We start from the raw sequence: 10,095 nt of genomic DNA, 5'->3' as shown, positions 1-10,095 counted from the left end.
ATTTTATCTGGGAATGGTGGCATGCACCTGTGGTCCCAGCTACTCCAGAGGCTGGGATGGGAGATGGGAGGATTGCTTGAACCCGGGCAGTTGAGGCTGCAGTAGGCCATAATTGCAGCACTGCATTCCAGCCTGGGTGACACAGCAAGACCCTGTCTCATAAAAAAAAGAAAAGAGAGAACATTATTGTGTCAATCTTAAGTATCTTGGGAGTGATAATGGCATTGCGACTGTGAAGAATACATACTGAAGAATTTAAAGGTGAAGCATCATGGTATTGGCAAGTTACTTTCAAATTATTCAGCACAACAGAGAGAGAGGGCAGGGGCACAAATGTGGCACAATGTTAACAGCTGATGGATATGGGTGAAGGGTATGGAGGCATTGTGGTTGTATGTGGCTGCATACCAAACTACCCCAAAGCTTAGTGGCTTAAAAAAAACATTCTTTCATTATATTTTACCATTTTATGGATCAGGAATTTGGGAGGACTTTCACTGGATGATGGTCCTGCTCTAGGTGGCATTACCTAGAGTCACTTGGTGACTGGATATTCACACAGCTGATGGACAACTGGTTCAGAGAATCCAAAGCATGCCTGGTGCTTTGGTGGAGATGGTTGAATTTAGCTTTCCATCTCTGTGTAGTCTTGGGGCCTCTCATCAGTCTCTTCGCCAGGGTAGTGGAGCTTACGTGGCGGCTCAGAGATTCAGGAGACCCCCCAGAAAAGCCAGTCTTCTTGAAAGCTAGGTCCAGAACTATCACAGAGTTCTGAGTTAGATTTTAGAGTAATCTAAAATCTTCTGCCATTTTAGATTGCTCAAGAAGTCACAGTAGTTCAGATCCAAGAAAATAAGGGACCCCACATCTCAAAGAGAAGAGTGTAAAATAACTTATGACCATCTCTACTCCACCACTGTAGGTTTCTACAGTTTTGAACATTTTCAGAATGAGGGGTGGGGGAAGCTTTAAATGGTGTGTTCGGCATTTTTTTTTTTTTTTTGCAAGTATGTCTATACCCTAAACTCCTAATTGTTTGTTATTTTGATAGTTCCAAGTTGCCCTCCAAAAAGTGTATACCAGTTTGCCTAGCAAAAGTGCATGGGCATCACTGTGATCTTCATTATTCGAAGTAGTTTTAAAGTATACCTATATTGTGACATTTCCCTCATCAAAAAGTGGAGTCGAATTCTTCTTCCATTCAGTGTGGGCCACACTTAGTGAGTAGCTTCTAATGAATAGGATATGGTGGGAGCGATGATATGTAATTTCCGAGCTGAGATCTTAAAAGGAGATCCAGCTTCCCCCTGAATCTTTGTCTGTTGGGACATGCACTTTGGGAGCCCTGAACTGACAGCTAAGAACCCTGGCTACTAAGAGTGGCCAACTTTTCTGAGGGCCAACGTGGGCACAACTATACTGAATTAAAAAAAAATAAACCTAAACATAATAATCTAATACATATTAGATTATGAATAAGTATACTCAAATGTGTTATTACTTTAACATAAAATATGAAAAATGATATTTATCTGAAATTGTGTGTTCTGTACTACTTACTTTTATGTTAAATAAATGCTATTATTTAAACAAGACAACAGTAAGCCTAGATAGCAGTGGCAGTTAGAAGTGATTAATAGTAGGATTAATTAAATAAACAATATGTGTGAGAAAATATAGCAATATTTTGTGATGTTTCTGTCTTCTGATACAGCAATTTATTTGAACTCTTTTTAAATGCTTTATTGGATTTTTCAGTATTTCAGGTTATATTTTTATAAATTCTTTTTATTATTATTATTTTTTTTTTGAGATGGAATCTTGCTCTGTTGCCTAGGCTGGAGTGCAGTGGCATGGTCTCTGCTCACTGCAACCTCCACCTCCTGGGTTCAAGTGAGTTTCCTGCCTCAGCCTCCCTGGTAGCTGGGATTACAGGCTTGAGCCACCACGGCTGGCTAATTTTTGTATTTTTGGTAGAAATGGGGTTTCCCATTTCTACCAGGCTGGTCTCGAACTCCTGACCTCAGGTGATCCGCTTGCCTTGGCCTCCCAAAGTGCTGGGGTTACAGGAGTGAGCCACCGCACCTGGCCCTTTATTTTCTTTTATGGAATAGTAAAGCTGAATACAGGCAAAAGTAAAATTCAGTTTGACTTGCAGTTCTGCTTTTATCAAATCCATATTACAGTGATTCCTGGTGTCAGTCCAATGTGATGTCAATTAAGCTAGCTATCCTCTCAACAAAAATGCCTGTGTTCATTTGCGCATGAAATACTCAGGATATTACTTACTGGCAACAGCAGAATTTGGACCTGTGGTGCTCTAAAAATGCCCATCTGTTCTGCATCCACAGGCTCGTTCTGGTACACCAGCTCATCATCAGGCAGGTGCTTTGCATCTGTAACTTCATCATTATAGGCTATCCATGTCTAAAATGTCCACAATTTTCAAACACTCACATTAAATGTCGTGATTAGTTAAGTGTCTCTCAGGGAAAATTTTTGAACTTGTAAAATTGAAAGTAGATTTGACATCAATCTAAAAAGCTTTTACACGGCAAAGGAAACAATCAACGAAACAGAAAGACAACCTGCCAAATGGGAGAAAATATTTGAAAACTGTATATCTCACAAGGGGTTAATGTCAAAAATACATCAGGAGGCCGGGCATGGTGGCTCATGCCTGTAATCCCAGCACTTTGGCAGGCCAAGGCAGGCAGATCACCTGAGGTCAGGACTTCCAGACCAGCCTGACCAACACGGTGAAACCCCATCTCTACTAAAAGTGCAAAAATTAACCGGGCGTAGTGGCAGGCACCTGTAAGCCCAGCTACTTGGGAGGCTGAGGCAGGAGAATTGCTTGAACCCGGGAGGCAGAGGATGCAACGAGCCAAAATCGTGCCTTTGCATTCCAGCCTGGGCAACAAGAGCAAAACTCCATCTCAATAAAGTAAAATAAAATAAAATAAAATAAAACAAAACAAAACAAAATAAAATAAAATAAAATAAATATATCGGGATAGCACATAATTCAACAACAAAAATCCCAAATAACCTAATTTAAAAATGGTCAAAGGACTTAAATAGACATTTTTCCACAGAAGATATACAAACAGCCAAGAGGTGTATGAAAAGGTACTCAACATCACTAATCATCAGGGAAATGCAAATCAAAACCATAATGGGTTATCACCTCACACCTGTTAGGATGGCCAGTATCAAAAAGAGGTAAGTGTTGGAGAGGGTCTGGAGAGAAAAAGAGCCCTTATACACTATTGGCAGGAATGTAAATCGGTACAACCATTATAGAAAACGGCATGGCAGTTTCTCAAAAAACTAAAAATACCGTATGATCCAGCAACCCCACTTCTGAGTATATATCCCAAGGAAAGGAAGTCAGTACCTCAAGGAGACATCTGCATCCTCATGTTCATTGCAACATTACTCATAGTAGCCAACATAGGGAGACAACATGAGCATCCATCAGTGGATGAATGGATGAAAAAAACGTGGCATAGACACACAATGGAATATTATTTAACCATGAAAAAGAAGAAAGCCTTGCCATTTGTGACAACAGGGATAAACTAGAGGACATTATGCTAAGTGAAATAAACCAGACACAGAAAGATAAATACTGTGTGATCTCACTTATATGTTGAATCTAAAAAAGTCAAACACAGAAACAGAGGGTACAACAGCGGTTGCCAGGCAGTAGGTGGTGGGGGAAATGGGAAGATGTTGATCAAAGGGTACAAACTTTCAGTTATAAGATGAGCAGGTTCTGGGAATCTAATGTACGGCATGGGTGGTGAGGGTGTGTTAATTACTTTGATTGTGGTAATTACAAAAATGTGTACATATATCAAGTTACCATGTTGTAAACCTTAAATATATATATACTATTTTTCAATTAAATATTTTAAAATAAAAATAAGAAAGTAGATGCCAAGCAAGTTAAAGTTTTAGTAAAGTAATTTAAAAGACTCTGTTTTTTCTGGTGGCAATTTTTTTAGAGTTCTAAAACAGTCTTGTCCCAAAAAATGAGCTTTTTCTTACTATATGAGTTTTTGTCACAACCTACACATAATATCAAACAATCAGGTGATCAAATGATCAGTTCATTCTTTTCTAGGTTCCCTATGACCTCTTCAAAGATAATTCAACCAGTTTTGGAGAAACAGCAAATAAATTTTTACTATACTGTAATCCTATACTCAATGTTCATCTTCAACATATTTTCAAACTAGAGAAGGACATTCTTTTTGTCCCACACTTTGAAAATCTGATTTTTTGGCAGGCCAACATTTGAGCATTTTTTTTTTTTTTAACTTTAAAATCTCTCAAAAACTGTTTATTATACAGGTGAATTTTGATAGTCCTGATGGGCTTATCGGTAGGATTTCTGGTAGCGAGCACGGGCACCAGGGCCTCCAAACTTTTTGGACTCGCAGCGACGGGGATCAGCTACCAGCAGGGTCCGGTCATACTGGATGAGGATGTCCTTGATCTCCTTCTTGGAAGCCTCATCCACGTATTTCTGGTAATAGGCTACCAGGGCTTTGGAGATGGACTGACGGATAGCATAAATCTGGGCCACGTGACCACCATCCTTCACACGGACACGGATGTCCACACCAGCAAATCGCTCCTTGCCGAGAAGCAGACCTGGCTCCAGCAGCTTGTATTGTAGCGTGCGCGGCTCAATCATCTCCAGGGGCCGCCCGTTCACCTTGATGAGACCATTGCCGCGTTTGCAGTGCGCCACAGCTGTGGCTGTCTTCTAGCGTCCGAAGACCTGCACCGACTGCAGCGGGCCCTTGGACGGCTTGGCTGCGAGCGTGGACGAGAGAACCTAACCGCGCGGCGCTGCAACCGGAAAAGCGAGCATCTTTTAAATAGTCAGCAACAATGGTAACCATCTTGTATGTTCTAGTCTCAGGAGGCTGGCCCCTCCCATTCTATAAAGTCGAAATCTTATTAAGGGCTTCTATGGGTTTTGAGAAAAATGGCAAAGAACCAAAAGCTTTCATGATTAAGGCCTCAGTATCAGAAGTAAGTAAATCACACTCCCTTTTAGCAGAGTCATGAGAAGATATGCAGGTGATTTAACAGGTAAGAGCTTTTTGTTTCCTCTGCTAAAACGTTTATAGGCTGAGTAAAATTTGCCAAAATATACATCTGCACTGTCTATTGTATAAGTAGATGAATGAGCAAAGTCTAGTTTGTATTTGGATAAGATATAAGCCATCTTTTATCTTAATGTTTTCTGCATTTTTATTAAAATCCTTATAGAATTTTTTTTAAAAGATGGTTTGAAACTCCATTTCCAAATTAAAGTACGTAAGAGCTAGGGGAACATATTTTTGTTGTCATAAGTCAACATATTCATCTAGAATTTATAGTAATATTAGAAATTAGGTAAGGATTTAGATTTGTCTTAACATTTGCTAGGCCAGTGGTCTTAACATTATTTATTGGCCAATACATATTTTACCAACTCTGATGGTGTTGTGCCATGTCAGCTTAGCAAAGCTGGAGTTGCCAATTATGTTTCCTATTACCTTTTGCTCAAAAAAAGAGTATCTCTTTTAAGTTTTTAAATTATTAAGCATTCAAAGACCTAGACTACGCAGCATTAAATCCGGTTTTATCCTGAAAGAAGAATGAAAATTAATGAAATTCTAATTTTTATTCTAATAGAAAAAAAGAAGAAACCAACTAAGAAAGTTTTGCCGTATAATGAGCAATTTAAAAAAAAATAATGCTTGTGTTTACCTGAGTCATTCTTGTAACTCAAGTTGGAATTGATTTATTCCAATGTAGGCTTTTTACTTATTATATATTCACATTTATTCATATTATACATAATCTATTCCCAGTTATGCATGTTAATTTATTTAGGGCTTTGCCATGTCTTCTTGCCTTTGGAACATTAGCCGTTTCAGTACTTATTAGCTCTTGCTACAAAGGATTTATAGAAGTATCAAGATGATTTTAAAAGTGGAGATCGTGCATGGGACTGCAGGTGGAAAAAAAGGAAGTAAGTTGTAAGATAGTCTGCCATGGACCACAGGCTCCATATTTACTTCTTCTGTTCACTTACTTGAATTTAGAGGAAAGATTTGGTGTTAGAGAAGTTGAAAATGATGATTATTGAAAAAGTCTAGTTTATCTCTGGCTCTGGATTTTCTGTTTCCTCTTTGCTATGCATGATTTGGGGGACACCTAAGTTAGTTCTGGCTTCTTCACAAATGACAACCGAAAGCCTGAGATTAAACATTAAATTTATTTCCAAAGCTACTAGTTTATTGTCAATAGGAGAGATATCTGTGCATGTGTTGGTTCTAGTGATGTAATTGTCACTCTCATCAAAGGAATTGCCTCTCATTAGATTTAGTTTCATTCTCGAATAAAACATCATCATAAATATGATATAGGATTCATTTCAAAAGATCAGACCTATTAAATCAGTACTGGAGACTGCTAGAAGATATAATTTTTAAGTACATTAAACACTCTTAAACACATGGCCCGTCTTCCCCCAGATACCTCTGAGAAAATGTAATTAAAATGTAGTCTGTTTTGTGGTTTTTTTTTTTTAAGGAAAAACTCATCAAATCTTTACGACATTAGAATATTGCATACCACAAGTGTTTGACTTTATTCCACTGGATTTGAAAATAAGTGCATAGTACTTATCTCTGCATATAATGGAGAACCTGAAATGTGTGAAGACATGCTTCAAATGATGAAGAAAATGTAAATGCATCTAGTTTAAGGGGAAATAGACTACCTGCTAATTGCTTTAAGAATTGAGTGATTTGGAAGACCTCAGGAGAGGGTTCATTTCTCTGATTTGCATACACTTCGCTCATGCTACCTGGCTTACCACAAATGCCTTGATGATGTTGTGTGTGGAGTGTTCCTCATCAACACCAGAGATTGAGAAGGATCCAGTGGCTCTGGGGACCAGAGGGCTTCTTCCCTTAAAGAAGCTGCCCTTCATTGATATCTAGCCCTTCAGAGAGCAGACTTCATGTTTGATAAATGATCTGGTTTTCTTGTTACTATCACTATTATTATTATTGCCAAAAATTAATTGGCTTAATTTTCTTGGTGAGCGTATTAGTTAATATAGCCCTTTCAGCTCTCATAGAGAGCCTCTCTTAGACAGTCTAATAAAAAGGGCAGAAAAAAAGAAGTAATATTATTTTTATTTCCTTTCAGAGCTTTTAACACTTGGTAATATAAATAATCAAGGACTCTTAAAACCACAAAATCAAATGCTTACAGCCTGCTTTTTATGCAGGTGAAGAATACAAATTCCCTTGGGGGAGATGAATGAGGTAGAGGAGAAAGTGTGAGAGAGAAACAGGACAGAGGTGCATGGAAATGGTCAGAATATAAAGTATATCCATAGAGAATGGGGACAAAGGAGAATTGCAGAGGAGAAGGCAGTAAAATAAAGATGCAGCAAAGATTAGCAGAGGGGAGAGTAAAGTGGGAACAGGAAGATAAAGCAGAAGAAAAGAGAGAAAAAGTAAGTTGAAGAGGTAAATGGATTCTTCCTTAGAAAAGATAGAACTACAAAGGAAGGGATATATAACATAAGATACTGTGATATGGAGTGTGTATTATATCATTTTTTAAAAAAACAACAAAAACCTTCATATTTACCACAATTTATGTACAGACTGCACTGAAAAATCTGACCCTGTACTCTTGCATAATTTTTTGAACTTCATAAACCTGTGTCTTCCATATTGAGAGTATTAGTAGTGCTTGAGAGAATCAAACTAGCTCTTTCCATAGTAGACAAAACATATTTTTAAAGAATGTCTCAAAGTAGCAGTTTCTAGTTATATATGAGGGTAATCAAAATGTTAGGATTTTCATTTATCTTGAATACACAACCATGATTTGAAACAGTATAAAGGGTTGCAAGGCATGTCAAGGATAAAATGCACTTTAAAAATTAAAAGATTCATAAGGTTAACTTTCATTTCAGAGAAATCTGTTAAATATGAATGTAAAAATGAATAAAATATAAGGTCATAGGCAAATCATCCTGTTTTCATGAACCTTGATCATATAATAGAAGTTATATTTGTTACTGGAATGTGAATGAAGATGGAATTCAAGATAAGGTATTAATCATAATTAGAATGACTATGACAGGTCTGTGGTGACAAATACTTAACAAGTAGTAAGAATGCTTATTCATAACAAACCTCTTAATTCATTAAATTCTTCATTAAAAGGGCAACCTCTTAATAAGTTCAACGTAAAGTTGGTATAACATGCTATTTGCATTTTCTCTCTTTTTATTTCCATTTTAGTAGTGTATTGTTAACAAATTGAGATAAATCATTTAAAACATATAATTACTTGGATATAGTCGCATAGTAATTCCCTAAGCAATTGCATGGTTATAAGTTGTCAGTGTGCATATTAATTTATCATAGCCACCAGCCTCATCTTCATTGATTTGCTACTAGCTGTTAGAAAAACAGATTAAGAAGCACATGATGCCCTTCTCTGAAAGTTTCATTGAGGCACAAGTAGGGCAAACACTGCTTTCCAATTAGAATCCTGCTGTTTGCCAGGACTTGACAATGACTAATTACAGTCCTAAATGACTTATTATGTTTGAATGCATGATTATTTATAAATACATTTTAAGAGCTGCATAAAGAATCATTCCTGGTTTAAATATGAAAGCCTACTTTCGTGTAAAGAGCAAAGACCTGTTGAACACCTTGAGGTCAAAGAAAAAAGACATTTTAATGCTAATGTCAGAATTTGCTTAGGCAACCATTGTCTTACAAAGAAAAAAAAGTGTCTACGGTAATGAATTTGTAAGAGAATAAATGTTAGGTTTAAATCTCATCGCTACTGACTATGAAATTTGTCACTGGCCAGGCACTGTGGCTCACACCTGTAATCCCAGCATCTTGAGAGTCTGAGGTGGGAGGATCGCTCTAGCCCAGGAGTTTGAGGCTGCAGTGAGCTATGATTGTGCCACTGCACTCCAGCCTGGGTGACAGAGTGAGATCCCATCTTTAAAATAAAGAAAAAAGAAAAGAAATAAAAACAAAGCAAAAAAACCTTATCACCATAGGATTTTTAGAGGAGTTCACTGTTCTTAAAATATAGAATTACCTTCTCAGAGGTGCTGAGAGAATTAAATACTTAAAACGTGTACAGCACTTTGACCAATGTCTGGGACAGGGTAAACACTTAATATATTTTAGTTTTCATTGTTATTCTGTAGCTGAGTGACAGTAACAATCATGAACTATCTGGCAGGTCCTGATTCCAGTAAAGCTGGGGTACAATTTTTGGATGTATAACTGATTTTTGAAATTTTGAATCATTTTGGGCAATTCATTTGATCATCCATCATTCATGAATCAGCTTCTATGAGTCAAGCACTGTGCTAGGCATGGGAAATCAGACGAATACCATGCACAACCATTGAATTGAGTTTCTTTGCACTGTAACTCAAATAGATGATGAAGACAGCAAAGTGGAGTTACAAGTTGTTTTCTCAAAAAACTGCTTTTAAACTTTAAAAATTTAAAAATATTTGAAATATGTATGAGTAGAGAAACTATTATGTTAAACACCATGTTTGTACACCAGCTTTAGCAAATCTTAGCTATTTCTATATTTTTCATTCACTCATGTGACAGATAGACCTAGGGTGACCCCAATGTTTTCCCACCTTTGTTTCCATGCCTTTGTGTAATCTCCTCCCCTTGAGTGCAGGCAGGATCTCTGACTTGCTTCTAACAAGTGGGTTATGCCAAACATGATAGACTATCACCCATGTGATTATCTGGTGTTATATACTTGACTCTGTCCCAGCAGACTAAAGTGAGTGAGTTTCCTTGCTAGCTTGATGAAATTAAGCAGGCATTCTGAGGAAGTTCCCATGGCAAGAAACTTCAGTCAGCTCCTAGGGTTTGCGAGCAAACTTCAAGTAAAAAGCAAACAAAATGCTGGGGCCCTCAGCCAGATAGCCACAAGTAAATAAATTCTAGTAACACCTGAATGAGCTTGGAAGCACATTCTTCCCCAGTTGAGCTTCTA

At 37.5% G+C, this 10,095-nt stretch overlaps 1 pseudogene across 1 annotated transcript; it reads right to left on the bottom strand.

Moving 5' to 3' along the window:
• Window positions 1-4,320: 4,320 nt before the first annotated feature.
• On the bottom strand, window positions 4,321-4,888 carry LOC105542511 (annotated as a pseudogene). Its single transcript, XR_001006478.1, has one exon. The product of XR_001006478.1 is annotated as a 40S ribosomal protein S16 pseudogene (transcript).
• Window positions 4,889-10,095: the final 5,207 nt, after the last annotated feature.

The sequence above is a fragment of the Mandrillus leucophaeus genome, unplaced genomic scaffold, assembly GCF_000951045.1.
Source record: "Mandrillus leucophaeus isolate KB7577 unplaced genomic scaffold, Mleu.le_1.0 Scaffold260, whole genome shotgun sequence".
NCBI classification, from domain to species: Eukaryota; Metazoa; Chordata; class Mammalia; order Primates; family Cercopithecidae; genus Mandrillus; species Mandrillus leucophaeus.
Note: the sequence above shows the minus strand (reverse complement) of the source record. Positions and strands in the feature narration are given on the sequence as shown.